The 18141-nt window shown below is 47.1% G+C and overlaps 1 protein-coding gene across 2 annotated transcripts in view; it reads right to left on the bottom strand.

Annotated features, from left to right (window-relative positions):
- The window catches only part of GABBR1 (gamma-aminobutyric acid type B receptor subunit 1), a 200383-nt gene extending 183093 nt beyond the window's left edge, over positions 1–17290 (bottom strand). The window contains exon 1 of one of the 2 annotated variants that reach the window (XM_034431779.3): positions 16334–17290. The gene's annotated coding sequence lies outside the window, so the exon portion shown is untranslated. The remainder of the gene's footprint in view (positions 1–16333) is intronic. The other variant, XM_087883827.1, reaches the window with a different exon arrangement.
- Between the last annotated feature and the right edge of the window lie 851 nt (positions 17291–18141).

Genomic DNA, 18141 nt, shown 5'->3' with positions numbered 1-18141 from the left:
AAGGGAAGGTTACTGTAAAATGTTCATTCCCACCCCACTCCAGGTGAAGGATACTGTGAAATTTCCATTCCCTCCCCACTCCAGGGGAAGGATACTGCAAAATCCCCATTTCCATCTCACTCTTGGGGGAAGGATATTGCAAAATCCCCATTCCCACCCCACTCTGGAGCTAGCCAGAGGTGGTGTTTGCCAGTTCTCCGAATGACTCAAAATTTCCGCTACCGGTTCTCCAGAACCTGTCAGAACCTGCTGAATAGCACCCCTCCCTGCAAGTCAGAATGTGCTTCCCCCTTCCTCAATTTATCTTTGTGTAAACTAGGCAGGGGCTTGTCTGGGACATTTTCTCCAGTTATTGTAGGAGAAGAAGTGTCAAAACCTTGGGATGGAGTAAAAAGAGGGACCAGCCTAGAATCCCTACATAGTCACAATCAGACTAAATCTGACTCCACTTGAATTCCACGGATCCTTATGTAACTCCAAGCAGGTTCTAATCATTAGCTGAGAGGATTCCTCCGCATACTTTAGGCTCTTTAGCAATAAATCACTTTAATTGGACCTTTCACGTATGGACCTCATCTTTCCTTCCTGAAAGCTATTTTCTTGTCCAACCTTGGGTTCCTCTTCTCTGACCCTTGCCTTGATAGCAGCCCTTCTTCCTGTCCTTCAAGGCTATTCCTTCTGCCTTCTGCAACCCTGGCCAGATGAAATTAAAGGAGCAAATGTCCAGGAAAAAGAGCTGAGATGCATTACTTTTCCCAAACCTAGAACTACAGTTTGCAAAGTAAGGCCAGACAAAACAAAAATTGGATTGCTTTTGGACATGGTCTCCATTCACTTATTTAATAATGTTGCTTATGTCTCATGTAGTGTTATAGCAATTAATGGGGCCATTTTCTTTATCTTCCAATTATTGACTGCTGGAATGGGATGGGAGTGGTATTCCTGTGTCTTGTAAATATAGTGTTCATATACTGAAGTATACATCCCAGAGGTATCCAGTGCAGAGTAAAAAAAAATTCAATAGCAGCCATGATAGTGCAAACAAAGCTCCACCTGTTTTTTTAATGAGCATCATGTATGCAACACACATAAAAAAGAGGCAGAGTTTCAATCACAAGGTGGTACTATAGTCCAGGGGTTACCAACCTTTCAGACCTCAGGGACCACTAAGTTCATAATTTTAAATCCAGCGGACCACTAATATGATCTGCCAATGATTGGCTTGGTGGGCGTGGCTAGGTGGTCATGTGACCACCTAGGGTGGGCATGGTCAACTCCTCACCTCCCTGCCTGGGTTCCTTAGGGCCCCAACAGGAAGCAGTTGTTGGAGCTAAGCAGCCACTACAAGAAAGAGTTGGCAAAATAGCTCAGTTCAAATTGGATCTGACCGAGAAGGAGGCTCAGCAGAAGCACCTCACTGAGGACTACGAGCATAGGCTTTCCAAGTAGAGGAGTGCAAGGCCAGGTACCGGCGCCTGGAGGCTCAGCAGGCTGAGATGGTCAGCCAGTTCCAGGCCATGATGCAGTCCCACAGGAACAAGGCCCTTCGGCTCTTCGCCACCAGTGACACTTCCCTCCAGCCTTCGCCCAAAACCCTGCACCAGGAGGCCGAAGCAGACCCCAAGTCGGAATTTCTGCCCCCTTCCGACCCACACAAAAAGACCTCGAAGGGGGAGACTCTCTGCAGCAACACAAACATTCATTGCATGTATTCGTCCCGGGGCCATAGTTTGAGGACCCCTGATTTAGTGCAATATTAAAAATGCAAATAATTTTTCTGCAGACCACCAACATTTTCTCATGGACCACCAATGGTCCACGGACCACCAGTTGGTGACCGCTGCCATAGTCTGTAGAGATTCTAAGTCATCCAGGTCATGGTTGTCCCAAAGGTGCTTTTACAGCTTTTTCCATTCCTCACTATCCTGTCAGAGCTGAAGAAGCTTCTTGGATGAGAAGTGAAACATCTTCAAATAAAAAACAAGCAAGTCCAGTTGCCTCCTGATTTTTTTTTATCAGTCTTACAGTTACCCCTGTAGATTCAGTCATCAGCCTCTCTTTTCAGAAACACCACATGCACAAGCAGTCAAAACTGACATTCAAAATTGGCTTCCCTGGCTTGACCTGCAATAAACATTGAATAACTGTGGTGGAATGTACTCTGGATTCCCAGAAGGGAGGGGCTGCATTCCAGGGAGCAAAGAGACAGCATAGCTTAGAGGAAGAGGGCTAAAGGTGGATCCTTCCTAACTCATCATCATCTGTTGACGACTCCATAATCCCTTGCAGGGTGGAGTCTGGGCAACTGAATGGAACTAGCAAAGTGTTTAATGGCCAGATGCCCTTCCTGTCGCCGATACGGAGTTTTGCTTAGCAGATATATTCTCATTGTGCCCAGAGAGAGAAATATCTGCCTCTACCTAGGATCGAACTCACAGCCTCATGATTGTGAGGCGAGAGCTCCATCACTAGGCCACAGCACCACTCCTGGGATCCTTCCTAACTGTTCCCAGAGTATACCAGTAGCAATGCAAATAGTTGCTTTAGTTTGGCAAGATTTGTGTCCATAAGTGAGGAACAATAAAGGAAACTGCTCAGAACTAATTATATGCATTTGTCTTGTTGGGGCCTGATGTCAACTTTGCTCAAGGAACAGAATGGAGATCAGAGGTGGTATTCAGCCGGTTCGGATTGGTTCACCTGAACTGGTAGCGGAAATCACAGGTGGTCCCTCCCACCCGCCCCGGCTCTATGGCATCCTATTTAGGTACATTTTTTAGCCGCATGCATGCATGTAAGCTACACACACAAGCAAAGCACATGTGTGGAAGGATGTGCACATGCACGAGTGCTCACATTTGCGAACCGATACGGAAGGTAAGTGGATACCACTCCTGATGGAGATATATCATGTGTTGAGAAGCTCTTCCAAAGTGTAGGAGGTGCAGCAAGAGGGGAAAAACTGACTACAATATTGAGGATCTCAAGGAAGAAGCAGAAAAGCTCTTGATGCCCAAGAGGTATAGAGCTCAAAGTCATGGGAGAGTATTGAGATTACATTGAGGATCAGCCTTGCTGGGGATCTGCTGGGGATCTACAGGGATCAGGGGCCCCATTGCTTTTCTTCTTTCCTATTATGGCTGGCCGCACACTTGTCTCTCTGAGCAAGTGAGCAGTTACAGAGGCAGGAAGCCTCCTGTTCACAGCTGCCTCTTTCCAGCCTGCTGGGTGGATTGACCTCCAGACAAGAGAGGGCAATGGCAACAGCCACAAAGAGAATGAGATGTGTTCTTGCAAGGCCACTGAAGAATTGTGCTCCTTTTTTTGTTTGTTTTAGTTCCTTCTAAGCAATTGCCGGGGAGGAAAAACAAATCATGCCAAATGTCTCTGCGTACTTTGCCCTCTTTGTCCATCTGAGCTCTGCAGATGTTTCCAACACTAATCAAATAAAATGGCAGTCACATTGATGGAGGCATACACCAGGAGAAGGAACTCGCAAAGTCTTCATTCAGTGCAGTGGTGGTATTCAGCTGGTTCTATCCGGTTCGGGTAAACTGGTAGCGGTGGCAGCTGGAGGCTCCGCCCACCTGCCCGGACGTCATCATGTCCTGTTTTTGATGCTCTGTGCATGCATTTTGATGCTCTGCAGGCTCACATTTGCGAACCGGTAGCAAAGGTAAGTGAATACCACCCCGATTCAGTGCAATTGTGGCATGCTTGTGCAGCATGGGGTCAGGACCTGTCCTCAACATTATGCTCAGTAACAGTATTGATTGGAAGACCAATCCAACAGAGAACAGTGAGCATGTGGAGTATTACTTCCAAAGGCTTTTTAGACAGGTAGGAGGCGACTGGAGGCATGGGGATGCAACCAGCGCTTGCCATAGAGATTGTGTATCCTTGTGAATTAGTACAACAAACGGATCTTTTTCCTATCCACAAGAGTGCCACCTACACCATTTGGTAAATTGACTCCTTGCTGAGAGCTGTGAAGAGACAAAATTCATCTTTCATCTTCCAAAAATATCTCCTCCTTTGTAACTCTTTTACTACAATAGCCGCGCTAGTGAAAACTCAAGCATGATTGTATTCTTCCTCTAAGTAGCATTCCAGCAAGGGTTATTAAGAGGGTGGCTTTAGCAATTAGGTAATTTAGGGTTTTCTTGGTGGCCCAAGGAGTCCAAAACATAGAGCTATTTAACTGATTGGGCAAAGCAACTTTCTTCCGAAAGAGATTGCCTTTCAATTATCCATGGCTATTTTTTAAAAAAGAGATTGGAAGATGTGCCGAAGCCTGGCCCATAGAATCACCAAGAATTGGACATGACTGAATGGATATCATCTGTCAAGGTTCCAAGAAATACTCCCACTGAAAGAAGACTCCGAGGCTTGAAGTTCTTCAAAGTTCCATTTTATTAGAGATGTCATATTGGCACATCTGGTAAAACCTGAATCTGAAAGCTCCCAGGTTTTCCCCACCCAACGGAAAGTCCAAGTTCCTTCCCCTGCACCCACATGGTCCAATCAAAGCACCATCCCAACTGGAGATGCCTCCCAGTTCCAGCCCTCCAGGTGCAGGGCAAGATGTCCTTGACTCTCTGAGAAAAGAATGTTATTATGACTACATATCACCCTTGCTCCATACAATCCCCCCTCCCAATTTCCCACAGTAGTAAATGTGGCAGGCCTGAAGGCCCAATGCAAAAGATGGCTTCCAGGCCTGACATCATCATCATCATCATTATCATTTTAAAAATGGAGTCTATTCCTGATGAGAAAAAGAAGCAAAGGGGACCTACCTAACAACATCCAAGCAGGTAACAAGTGAGGAGTTCAGCTACAATTTACGAATTTGATTTTGTGTTTCGGATTGTTGGCATCACTTGATATTTTTTCTAAATATCCCCTTTCTAAAATAAACTCCTTAGGATGATTACAGATGAATAAGAGGCTTTCTCAGTAAAAAGCCTTCCTCTTGTGCAATTACTCTCTTGTATTTTAGAACTGCACAATATTTAAATACACAACACTTCAAGACTTTGGGCAGGAAGATCCAAACTATATTCTTTTCTATTTTTCCAAGGCTGAACTGGAGGGGGGGGAGGGAGGGAGAGAGAGTGAGTGAGGGAGAGAGGGAGAAAGAGAGAGGGAGATATCACTGTCCCAGACTGATCCTCAATAATGCCTAGGTGTTTATTGCAGCATATAACTACAATCACATACACCTGGCAAAACAGCTTTGAACTTGAAAATCCTGAATTCTGAACTTACAGTATTTTCTGAGTGTCAAGACATGAAGCTTCTCCATCTTCATGAATGAGTTGTGTGTTTCTTCAGGAGAGGCTTATTTTGAAACTAGAGCTGCAACTGAAATCAGAACAGGTTGAATATTCCTTTGTAGGAAATTATGACTGAGTCCTATTGAGTTTGACAAGGTACCTTCAGTTCCTTTCTTTGTGCCAACTTGATTTGGAAGATAGAAGCACAATTGTCACTACATTTAGTTGCCATTCCCCGTTTGTGGTTACAAAGTAGATCAAATGGATTTAACCTTTGGCTTCCTTTGCCACAAGTTTCCTGAACACTGTTTCCAGTTGGACCAGAGGTGGGAAAGCCTTGTGTAGTTGCATTATTATTATTATTATTATTATTATTATTATTATTATTATTATTATTATTATTATTTTATCGCTTTCTTGATCTGCCTGTTAACACAAACGGTGGTGATACAATGTTCACCCTGGAGATGCTGGGACAAGGTTTTTCAATTTGAAACTTTAAAATGTTTTAGATGTACATTATACCTAGTGAAGAAGAGTCAAATGTTATAAAAGAATAAACTCAACACAATTTGATCATCAGATTTTAACCAAGGCTGTAAACTCAGTAAATCATACCTTCTTGTTTATAGGTTTCAGAACAGGATCTCTGTCTCTCTCTCTCTCTCTCTCTCTTTCCCTCCCACTCTCCCTCTCTCTCTCTCTCTCTTAATGAAATTGATTATGAACACAGGAAGCTGCCTTACACAGTCAGACTTTTCATCCATTTAGCTGAGTATTATCTTCCATAATTGAGGGTTGCAACTCTCCAAGGTATCAAACGAAGGTTGTTAGCAATCCTATTTGGAAATGCCGGGAGTTAATCCCCACCAGTCTTCTACATGTAAAATATCTGACCCCACCTCACTTCCCGAAAAAGTACTCACAGAATTTTATATATGGAACTCACAGCCATATGAGAGTCCTGCTGATAAAAAGGTTAGGTTTCTCTGAAAGACAGATAGATTGATGAACTGTAGGATTGCCTCCAGGTGTTAGTAAAGGTAAAGGTTTCCCTCGCACATATGTACTAGTCGTTCCCGACTCTAGGGGGCGGTATGCTCATCTCCGTTTCAAAGCCGAAGAGCCAACGCTGTCCGAAGACGTCTCTGTGGTCATGTGGCCAGCATGACTAATCGCCAAAGGCGCACGGAATGCTGTTACCTTCCCACCAAAGGTGGTCCCTATTTTTCTACTTGCATTTTTTACGTGCTTTCGAACTGCTAGGTTGGCAGAAGCTGGGACAAGTAACGGGAGCTCACCCCATTACGCAGCACTAGGGATTCGAACTGCTGAACTGCTGACTTTTCAATTGACAAGCTCAGCATCTTAGGCACTGAGCCACCATGTCCCCAGGTGTTGGTGATGGGAACTAAATGAACTGTCCATTTTAGGGGAAATGGCTGGGTTTATACTGGTACATTGTCCTTTAACAAGGTGTTGTTTGTTTCAGACTTAACAAGAACAATTATTTTATTAATTTATTTATCAAATTTATATAGCCACCTATGTCACAGGTGTGACTGGATAGCTCATCTCAGTGTTAAGGTTGCAGGATCCAGAACAGTGTATGGGAGGAGTGGACAAACTTTTATTACCCAAGAGCTAAATTTACCTAAAATGGTAGCCCAGACTCATTCTATAAGATGCCTAGTAGAGAGCCAATTTAATATATTGATGAAGGTGCTGCCTTAGAAACCAGTGATGGTGATTAATTGATAGATAGATAGATAGATAGATAGATAGATAGATAGATAGATGATAGATAGATAGATAGATAGATAGATAGATAGATAGATAGATACCCTGTTTCCTCCAAAATAAGATATCCCCTGATAATAATCCCAATCGGGATTTTGAGCGCATGGCAATAAGCGCTTATTTCAGGATTCAAAAAAATATAAGACAGGGTCTTATTTTCAGGGAAACTAGATAGATAGATAGATAGATAGATAGATAGATAGATAGATAGATAGATACTAGATAGATAGACAGACAGATAGACAGACAGACGTAGATGATAGATGAGTGTCAAGGGACAAAGCAAGCATTTTTCCTTTTCCTGTGGTTTGAAAAGACACCTTCATTTCATTTCTGAAAATAGTGTCGTGGCGCAAAGTTTTTATATTTCTCTCCTCAAAGGATGAGAATGCATACTGGTGATTTTGGGCTATTAACTAATCCACGCAAAAGACCTTATGCTTTGTGTTACAGATGCACCGAGGTATGTCATGTTCAGCAAGCCATCATTAAACAAACACGAATTTAGTGCAACATATATTAAAATATCAATAACTAGCAAATCAACTTGGCATGGTTGGAAGTTGCCATCATAACCTGTTGACAGAATTTGAAGGGAAATTCGAGGGGGGGGGGTTCGTTTGTCCAAAACTCAAAACAATGGCCCAAATGAATGATGGATACCCCACCCCTTTTTTAAATGCATCACATCTAAAACCAGGGTTGATGTTTGAATCACATGGTTGCAATCATCATCTTGAAATTTTGACAGGTCTCACCCCCATTGCGTACACTCCTATATTTTTGGCTGTCTGGATAAAGCTGTATTTCCCAACCTAGGCAGCTTTAAGATTTGCATGGCTCACTGGGGAATTCTGGCACTTGAAGTCCACCCATCTTTAAGCCGCCAAGGTTAGGAAACACTGCGATAAAGGCTGCTGGGCTAGATGGTTCTAATACTCTCATGGAGATTTCCCTATAATTTTAGGGTGAAGGTGGAGGTGTAGGACTAGATTTTCCCCTGTATTAAATCATGGTATATTTATGGCTTTGGGGTAAACCCAGAGGTGGGCTTCAAAAATTTTAGCAAGGGTTTCTCTGCCCGGTTGCTGGGTGGGCATGGTGCTTCCTGCACCATGGTGGGGGGAGGGGCGTTCTTGCCCTCCCCAGGCTCCAGAGGCTTCCCTCGAGCCTACCGGAAGGCAAAAACAGCCTCCCCAGGCTCCGGAGGTCCTCTGGAGGCAGGAAATGGCCCGTTTTTCGCCCTTTCCGAGCTTCTGCGGAGTCCACGCACCCTGCATTTATCTGTATCCAAAACGGGCCGGGTGGGGACTCCTGGGAGGGGAGGGGTGTGGTGGGGTGGGGTGGGCGGGGCCAGCCAGGAGTTGAATCTTAGCTAGAGGTTTTCCCGAACCTCCAACAGTCCACCCCTGGGTAAAACCATACCTGACTGGGTTAGCTGACCACACTCAGCCACAAAAACATGACTTAGAAACCCTCAAGGGCAAGGTTCATTCATGCCACCATGATGCAATGCCAATGGTGCGGTACCTTCTTTGAGACTTGTTGACTCAGCCTTCCATCCTTCCAAAATCAGTAAAACGAAGACCCAGATTGTTGGGGGCAATATGCAGACTTTGTAAACTGCTTAGAGTGCTGTAAAGCAGGGGTCTCCAAACTTGGCAACTTGAAGCCTGGAGGACTTCAACTCCCAGAATTCCCCAACCAGCTTGAAGTCCGACAGGCTTCAAGTTGCCAAGGTTGGAGACCCCTACTGTAAAGCACTACGAAGCGATATATAAGTCTAAGTGCTATTGCTATCATCAAAATGATGTGAGAGCTCCTCTATCTGCGTCCCCAAATGTTATCTTTCCTGATCCCCATGGGGTAACGAGTTTGAGGGCTAATCGAAGCTAATCGTATCTTGCTCAATAGTAGTAACTGGGAGAGGGATCTTGGAGTCCTAGTGGACAACCATTTAGATATGAGCCAGCAGTGTGCAGCAGCTGACAAAAAAGGCAACACAGTTCTGGGCTGCATAAACAGAGGGATAGAATCAAGATTACATGAAGTGTTGATACCACTTTATAATGCCTTGTTAAGGCCACACTTGGAATATTGCATTCAGTTTTGGTCGCCATGATGTAAAAAAGATGTGGAGACTCTAGAAAGAGTGCAGAGAAGAGCAACAAAGATGATTAGGGGACTGGAGGCTAAAACATATGAAGAAGGATTGCAGGAACTGGGTATGTCTAGTTTGATGAAGAGAAGGACTAGGGGAGACATGATAGCAGTGTTCCAATATCTCGGGGGCTGCCACAAAGAAGAAGGAATCAAGCTATTCTCCAAAGCACCTGTGGGCAGGACAAGAAGCAATGGGTGGAAATTAATCAAGGAGAGAAGCAACCAAGAACTAAGAAGAAATTTCATAACAGAACAATTAATCAGTGGAACAACCTGCCTGCAGAAGTTGTGAATGCTCCAACACTGGAAATTTTAAAGAAGATGTTGGATAACCATTTTTCTGAAGTGGTGTAGGGTTTCTTGCCTGGGCAGGGGGTTGGACTAGAAGACCTCCAAGGTCCATTCCAACTCTGTTATTCTATTCTATTCTAATAAGAGTTTCCAAGCCAGTTGCCTAGCTATAGTCTGTCACTGGACCTGACCCAGGCTAAGGAATTCTACCCAGAACCTTCCAGCAGTCCCTTCTTCTCTTCCACTATCTTCCAAGGCCCCATGCCATACTCCCACCCTCCCCACTTCCACACACAGGTTTCTGCCATGGGGTGGGGAGGGAGTTACAATGCCAATGCAAGAATGATTTTCCTGCTCAGCACAGCATCAGCACAGCCAGAGCTAAAGGGAAGCTCACCACTCCAAAGTCCAAGCAGAATTGCTGGAGGGGAGCTGCCCTTCATCTCTCCACAGACACCTCCTGCCTCCCAGCCACTGACAGTTTCTTCCCCTTGAAGTCCCAGGAGACAGCAGCGATGGGGGACGAGCCCCAGAAACATCCGCTCCAGAATCTATTTACAGAGTGAAAGAATCAGCATTTTGCAGGAAATAAATAAATGCAATCTGCCAGCTTCTCCATTACTTGTGCCACCTTGGTTAGTTCACCCATTAATATTAATCAGGCTGCTGTCACGTTTTTCCTGCACGCGGAGCGGTTCTGGGATCCATACCTCATTCCTTCTTCAGAACAGTTCTGGATACCAAGTTGGGAATGCAACAAAACCCAGGGACTTAGGGTTATCTTGTAATCCATAGTAGTTAATGGACCTTTCAAAGAATTCTATGAGAGTGAAGGTTCGTTCTCTGAGCTTGTGGATTGGTTTCCAAATGTTTTGTTACTAGGCTAGGTAACATATTCAGTGGAGATTGAAAATATACCAGCCAGCGAGAGGATTATTCATAAGATATTAGAATGTGCCGAGATATATAAGCTCACCTTAGAAATAAAAGGCAAGGAAGAAACAGAATTTTACGAGGTTTGGGATAAGTGGTATAAGTGGTTAGAACAGAGAAACAAAAATGTATAGAAATAAATGTAGGTAACTGTAAGAGACACATGACCCACTACTGTTAAAAAATGCTTATTGTTATGTAAATTGGAAAAATGGAAAGTAAAAATTAAAAAAAATCTTATTCAGTGGAGTTTAGGGGATGTCAGTGTCAGTGTTCTGTTTATAAGGGCTTCAGGTGTAGGTGTGTCTTATGTGTGGGTCAGCTGTCACAAGACCCTATCAGTAACAGTAACAGAGTTGGAAGGGACCTTGGAGGTCATCTAGTCCAACCCCCTGCTCACACAGGAGACTTGTACTAGGGATTCGAACCGCTGAACTGCCGACCTTTCTGATCGACAAGCTCAGTGTCTTAGCCACTTGAGCCACCTAGTCACCCTCACTTGACACACCCACACCTGAAGCCCTTATAAACAGAAGGACACTGACACTGACATCCCCTCAACTCCGCTGAAGATGTAACCTAGCCTGGTAACGAAACGTTCAGAAACCAACCCACAAGCTCGGAGAACTAGCCTTCACCTTCATCCTACACTTGAGCTACAGATATTCGCCACTATTGCAAAGAATTCTATCTTGGCATTTTTATTTCTTCATTGACATCGATTTATTTATCCATTTCTATCAGGGATAGCTAACCCGAGTTCACAGGGACTGCGGGAAAGTGCAGGTCTGCAACATCTGAGGAACACAAGTTGGATGGATGCAGACATGTTCACCGACTTTGGATACTTATATCATCCAAAGGTTTGTGGAGGTGGCTTTCAGACCGTAGAAATCCACAGGTAGTCTTCAACTTACAACCTTTCAGTTAGTGACTGTTTGAAGATACAATGGCACTGAAAAAAGTGACTTACAACCAGGGGTGAAATTTATTTATCTTCCCTACTGATTCACAAATGTGTGTGCGTCATCGTCTGCACATGCGCAGAGGCTTAAAATGTCGCAAAAAAGCGACATCATGACGTCCGCGTGGCTGGGTGCACTGGAGCCTCCCACAGCCGCCGCTACCAATTCGCCCGAGCCAGATAGAACCAGCTGGATTTCACCCCTGCTTACAACTCATCCTCGCATTATGATCGTCTCATCATCTCCATGGTCATGTGATCACAATTCAGACGCTAGGCAAGTGGCATGTATTTATGAGTCATGTGATCACCACTCAGCCCTCCATCCTTCCGAGGTGCATAAAATGAGGACCCTAGATTGTTGGGGGCAATAGGCTGACTCTGTAAACCTCTTAGAGAGGGCTGTAGGGGACTGTAAAGTGGTATATAAGTCTAAGTGCTATTGCTATTGCTATTGTCTAACTTCCCAGCCAGCACCCAACAAGCAAAGTCCATGGGGGAAGCCATACTCATTTAACAACAATGTGATTCACTTAACAACTGCAGTGATTGGCTTAGCAACAGTGGCAGAAAAGGTTGTAAAAACTCACTTAACAACAAGGCTTGCTTAACAATAGAAATTCAATTGTAGTCGTAAGTCGAGGATGACTTGTACGTTAATTGATTACCAAAAAGTGGTTGTACGTGTATTTATTGTTGTTATGCCCATTTTGCCAAAGGGAAACGGAGAAGTGAGTTATTTGTCTAAAACCCACGGGGTTTGTTTGCAGCCGGGAAGAGATTTGAACACACGGCCTCCTGGCTTGGATCTCATGCCCATGGGCACTAGTCTGCTTTGGCAGCACAGTGGCGAAGGACCCTAGAGCTTAATGGTCTTGCTGGAGTCTGCAAGATAGGAGGCTTTGATGTGCAACTTCAGTGTACGAAGCACACAGCTCCCGTTTTCCTCTGCCGCCAGCCAATATTTTGCAACGGCTTCTACACAAACCAGCAAAAGGCAACTCCTCAGTCATGCCATATGCGGTTTTGCATTTTAAAGTCATTTAAAATTATGGCACCATCATGCTGACAGGAATAGAAATGTATCTTTCCTCCCTGCTACTTCAAGGCTAAATACATTACCTTGGGAATAAGCCTCGATGCATTGTTTAAAAAGAGACAGCGAGAAAGCCAAGTCTTTTTCTTTCTTTCTTTCTTTTTTTTTTTACTCTCTCACTTGCCATGCTCTAGTGGCCATCCTGGGCCCCCTTTGCTGAAGAGAATTCCACCTGAGTAAAGTTCAGGCTTTACTGTAATCCTGCCCTCCCATCCTTCCAACGTGAGGCTTGCACCGAAAAGGCAAATCTTCATGAGGTTTAGATTCACATCATGCACTTTATTATTTATCCCTGCACCTCTGAGTAGGCAAAGCCATTCAGAGAGAGAGAGAGAGGGAGGGAGAAGAGAGAGAGGCGGGGCGGAAGGGAGGGAGGGAGGGAGGAGAGAGAGAGAGAGGGAGGGAGAGAGAGGGGGAGTGAGAGAGAGGGCAGGAGAGGGAGGGAGAGAGAAAGAAAGAGAGAGGGAGGGAGGGAGGGAGAGGGAGGGAGGGGGAAAGAGAGAGAGAGGGAGGGAGAGAGAGGGGGAGTGAGAGAGAGGGAAGGAGAGGGAGGGAGAGAGAAAGAAAGAGAGAGGGAGGGAGGGAGGGAGAGGGAGGGAGGGGGAAAGAGAGAGAGAGGGAGGGAGAGAGAGGGGGAGGGAGAGAGAGGGAAGGAGAGGGAGGGAGAGAGAAAGAAAGAGAGAGGGAGGGAGGGAGAGGGAGGGGGAGAGAGAGAGAAGGAGGAGGAGAGAGGGGGAGTGAGAGAGAGGGCAGGAGAGGGAGGGAGAGAGAAAGAAAGAGAGAGGGAGGGAGAGGGAGGGAGGGAGGGAGAGGGAGGGAGGGGGAGAGAGAGAGAAGGAGGGGGAGAGAGGGGGAGTGAGAGAGAGGGCAGGAGAGGGAGGGAGAGAGAAAGAAAGAGAGAGGGAGGGAGGGAGAGGGAGGGAGGGGGGAGAGAGAGAGAGAGAGCCCTGCTCCTCTATCACAGCAAAACCAAAAGAGCATTTGTGGTACTTTAAAGTCTAACAAATGTGTTGCAGCATAAGGTTCGGTGGATTAGACTCCATTTCATCGTATGCAATTTGTAAACAAGCCCATATTTATACACAAAGCGGCATTAAAGGAGGGAGGAAACATGGGTGCGCATGCAGGCCGACTGGGCTGCAGCCCAAAACCCCTGATTCAGAGAGCTCTCTTCCAAAATGGCATGCACTTGGCCATTCTTTCCACAGAAGTATTTTATTTCTGGTAACATGATCTTCCTTCTCAGTTAACCGCTCAAAGCACAGCAAGCAGAGGTTGGACTTTTCAGTCAGAACCTGCTATGTTACACTGCAGACCTCCTTACATGAAGGAAAAAAAAAAAAAGAAATAAAACCTTTACAACAAATCAGCAAACAAACGACCCTGCCTGTTGGTTGGTTTCTTTAAAAAAAAAAAAAAAGTTGGACAGCTGAGTACAGAGAGGCAAGCTTCCCTTACACCAGGGTCTGCAAACTACGGCTTTGGAGCTGGATGTGGCTCTTTCATCCCTCTGCTGTGGCTCCCTGTCGCTCAAAATATGTGTCACAACCGCCAATGTGTGACACCCGCTGGCACATGATTTATTGAGCTTTTCGACCCATCTTTTTTTTTTAGTTCAAAATGTTTTTGTTGCATGCAAAAATAAAACTCTGTAGCAGTTCATTGATTTCATAAATGCAACACACTGTAGTTTTTTTATATATATAGCATAAAGGTAGAAAACGATATATGCAGTGTTATCTTCATTTTAGATGTCGAAAGGGTTTTGTAGCTCCCGGTGTTTTCTTTTCTGTGGGAAACGGGTCCAAATGGCTCTTTTGAGTGTTTAAGGTTGACGACCTCCTTCCCTACATAGGGACCTCTGCCTATGGGAGCATCCAAAGCGCCATGATAGAATGAGACCAGCAACCGTATCCCTGAGTGACAGATGCACCAATAAGGAAAACTTTGAGGCTTTGGCTTCCCAGAGAACACAGAAGATGTCAGTCTTGCCCAAACACTTAGTAACATAAGACAGGATTTTCCCGGTGTGTGCTTGCAAATGTCATGTGGATGTGGATTTCAGAGCTGGGGACATTGTAGGAGATTCATTAGACCGTCCGAAGTTACCACGGCACTGAGAAATGTGACTTATTGCCGTTTTTCACACCTATGACTGTTGCAGCACCCCCGCGGTCACATGATTTACATTCGGATGCTTTGACAACTGACTCACATTTATGAGAATCCCGGGGTCGTGTGATCACCTTTTGTGACCTTCTGACAAGCAAAGGTCTATGGGGAAATGAGATTCACTTAACAACTGCGTTACTCATTTAACAACTGCAGCGGTTTGCTTAACAAATGTGGCAAGAAAAGTCATAAAATGGGGCCAAACTCCCTTAACGAATTTCTCATTTAGCAACATAAATTTTGGACTCAGTTGTGGTTATAAGTTGAGGACTAGCCGTATGCCCTGAAAATCTATTTGTCTTTGTGATTGCTTTTATTCTTCACTTGCTACCGGTGCCTATATATTTACCTTCTGTTCCATCCCTGCTGCATAAAAACTGGTGTAGAACCTTTTTGCATCCATCAGCTCCTGGCCGGAGTGATTCCCTTCAGCTGGACGTCCACCATCTCAATGGAGCTGAGGGCCTGGGGGCTTGCCACCTCTCTTAATGTTACATTTAGATTTAGGCTGCAGCTACCCCTGAGCAAATCCTCGCTCCACACTGCTGAAGAGAGACTATTCATTGCCTGGAGGCATGCTTACAGCTGCCTCAAAGGCTTGAGGTACACATTAACCCAATTTCCTAAGCATCGACTGAACCAAGGGAGAACTGTAAGCCCTCGGTGGTCAAGGGAGAAAGCTGGCATGGTGAGGACATGATTTGGGATGGGGTCATCCCAATACAGGCTATGGGTGGTAGAATCCCAGAAGTCCAGGGGGAATACGCACAGTTAAACTCTCCTGCATACTGCCCACATCCCTATTCCCACAGATGCCCTACCTTTCTTCGGGATGAGAGACAGAAAGAGGGGAGTTAAGAAACTGTCCCATGGCAGAATTTTCACCCAAGCCTTAGGAAAAGTTTAGTGACAAGAGAGGTGGGGAGGTGATGCTCTAAAAAAGGGGAGAGGTGAGTTTTCTGGGATGATAGTTGACTGGGCAAACATGCCATCTGGGAGCCAAAGCTAGCCCCCCAAATTAGCAGGCCAACAGGAGGATGGGGTGTGCCCGGCAGAGGCTGGGGTAGGCTTGGTGGAAGGTCTAAGTATCAGAAGGAGCAAGATAGCACATGGGAAATGGCAAGGCCTAGATGTCAGCTGAGCCTGGCTCTTTGCTAAAAATGTGCCTCCTTAGTCCTTCCTTCTCTCAAGTGCCTTCCGGACACTGGAAACGCACAGAAGCGAGCTCCGACTTTCGTTCCGGATTGAGCCGTCTCCCTGGCTCCGGGGGGGGGACAGGCATTAAATCAACCCGGTTGGCACCAGGCGTAAATCCAAACCTTGCTGCAAAGCACCCGCTCTGTAAATTGCTGCCCTGTACACGAGGGATAGCGTTGGCACTTGGCCACCGAGCGGCACATCTCGGTGATTGATACCCTGCTGTAGTCGCACGCTACAGTGGTCCCATCACCTTTCCCACATCCCAATGCCCCGGGTTGCCCCCCCCTCCCCTTTCCGTTTATTGACCCGGAATAGCCTTTTCCCAGGTCGCCCTCCGGGCGCTACGAATCTCCTGTCCCACCAAAGGGCGAAGCCATGGATCAGACAAAGGCTTGCTCCTTCCCCACGGTAGGCCAGAAAAGAAGGGATCCCTACCTGGGGCGCTGTCCAAGGTACCGGATCTTCCAGGCGAGCGCCGCCCAAAGGCTGGGCAGAGCTGCGGGTCAGCGAGGCTTTCCCCAAAGCGGAGGCATCCCGGGGGCAGAGCTCAGGCTAAGGAAGAGCCGCCCGGGAGGCTGCGGGAGCGACGGAAGAGGGACAGCCGTCTAGGTGATGAAGGGATCCCAGCCGGAAGGAGGACCAGATCTCGCCACTAGGCAGCGGGAAAACGAGGGAGCGAGGTGGCTGGGGAGGGGGGTGGAGAGAGAGAGAGAGCGAGCGGCAGGTCCCAATCTGGGATCCCTCGGAGAGGAGGGGCGGCAGGTCCGGGCTGGGATCTCTCGGACAGGCAGATGGGCGCGGGGTTAGAGGCTAGCGAGGTGGGGCGGTGCCGGGAAAGGCAAGGCAAGGCAAAGGGGAGGAGGGGAGGGGAAGGGAAGGGAGGAGGAGGAAGAAGAGGAGGGCGGCTCAGTCCGTCGCCGCCCCGCCACCCCCGCCTGCCTGCCCGCCCGCCTGCCCGCCCGCTTGGGCGGCTGTTGCTGCTTCCACCGAAGAAAGAGGGCTTTGGTGATGAAGTAGAGGAGGGGCCTGTGCGTGCCTGAGGGAGAGAGAGAGATGTGTGTGTGGTGTGTGTGTGTGTGTGTGTGTGAACACGAGCGTGCGCGCGATCGCCGGCGAGAATATCCCGCAATCAGCGGAGCGAGGAAGGGGAAAGCGGCGCTTCTTCTTCGGGGCGACGCCGCCGCCCGGGGGTGGGGGGGAGGGGGTGGGGAGTGAGAAGGCGGAGAGAGGGCTCGGGAAAGTGTCCAAGTAAGCGCGCGGCGCTGGGCGACGAGGAGCTGTCCAAAAAGGGCGCGCGGGGAACGCGCGCGGCCAGGTGCCCGGAGTTCGACCCGCGAGCACGCGGGAGTTCCAGCCTGCCCTGCCTGCCGCGAGGTGGATGGGTGGGGGAGTGAGGGAGCGAGTGAGTGAGTGGCTGGGAGGGGAGAATGATTGACAGCCGGCCGAGCGGGAGGTAGAAGCTCTGCCGCGCCGAACTGCCCGTGAGTTGCGCGGCGACGGGTGTCTTGCTTGGGGAAGCGCCCGAGGTGCCGCTTGCAGCTGCCTTCCGAAGCCACGCCTCTCCCCGCATTGTTGTTTTGAGGCTCGAGTCGGGGAGTCAGTCCGTCTTGCTAGAACAGTGGTTCTCAACCTGGGGGTCGCGACCCCTTTTGGGGGTCGAAGACCCTTTCACAGGGGTCACCTAAGACCATCAGAAAACAAGTATTTTCAACTGTTTTAGGAATAATTTTATGGTTGGGGGTCATCACAACATGAGGAACTGTATTAAAGGGTCGAGGCATTAGGAAGGTTGAGAACCACTGTGCTAGAACCCGAAACTGAGCGGTGTTTTGTTTAGCGTGGCTACCGTGACCTCACCTCAAGCCACGGTGGTCTGCTTTGGGAGACGTGGGATGGGGGTTTAAGCGCGCCTTTAGGCAACGAAGCCACTCGGGTGACTTTGGGCCAACCCAAAGAAAGAGGAGGAGGAGGCAAGGGCAAGCCACTTCCGAAATCTTGCCAAGAAAACTACAGGGACTTTAATCCAGGGAGTCACCAGAAGCCAAAAGGGACTCAAAGGTGCACCCAAAAAATCATGGTCTATCCAAAGATCACTTAATACAATGTTGAATCGGGACATCCTATAGGAAAGTATGGCTTCCCTTCTCCACCTCCCTCCAGTGCCTCACTGATTAAGGCAGTGGTGGGATTCAGCCGGTTCGCACCACTTCAGGAGAACCGGTTGTTAACTTTCTGAGCAGTTT

The sequence above is a fragment of the Pantherophis guttatus genome, chromosome 2 (assembly GCF_059756535.1).
Source record: "Pantherophis guttatus breed Tessera chromosome 2, ASM5975653v1, whole genome shotgun sequence".
Classification (NCBI taxonomy): Eukaryota; Metazoa; Chordata; class Lepidosauria; order Squamata; family Colubridae; genus Pantherophis; species Pantherophis guttatus.
Note: the sequence above shows the minus strand (reverse complement) of the source record. Positions and strands in the feature narration are given on the sequence as shown.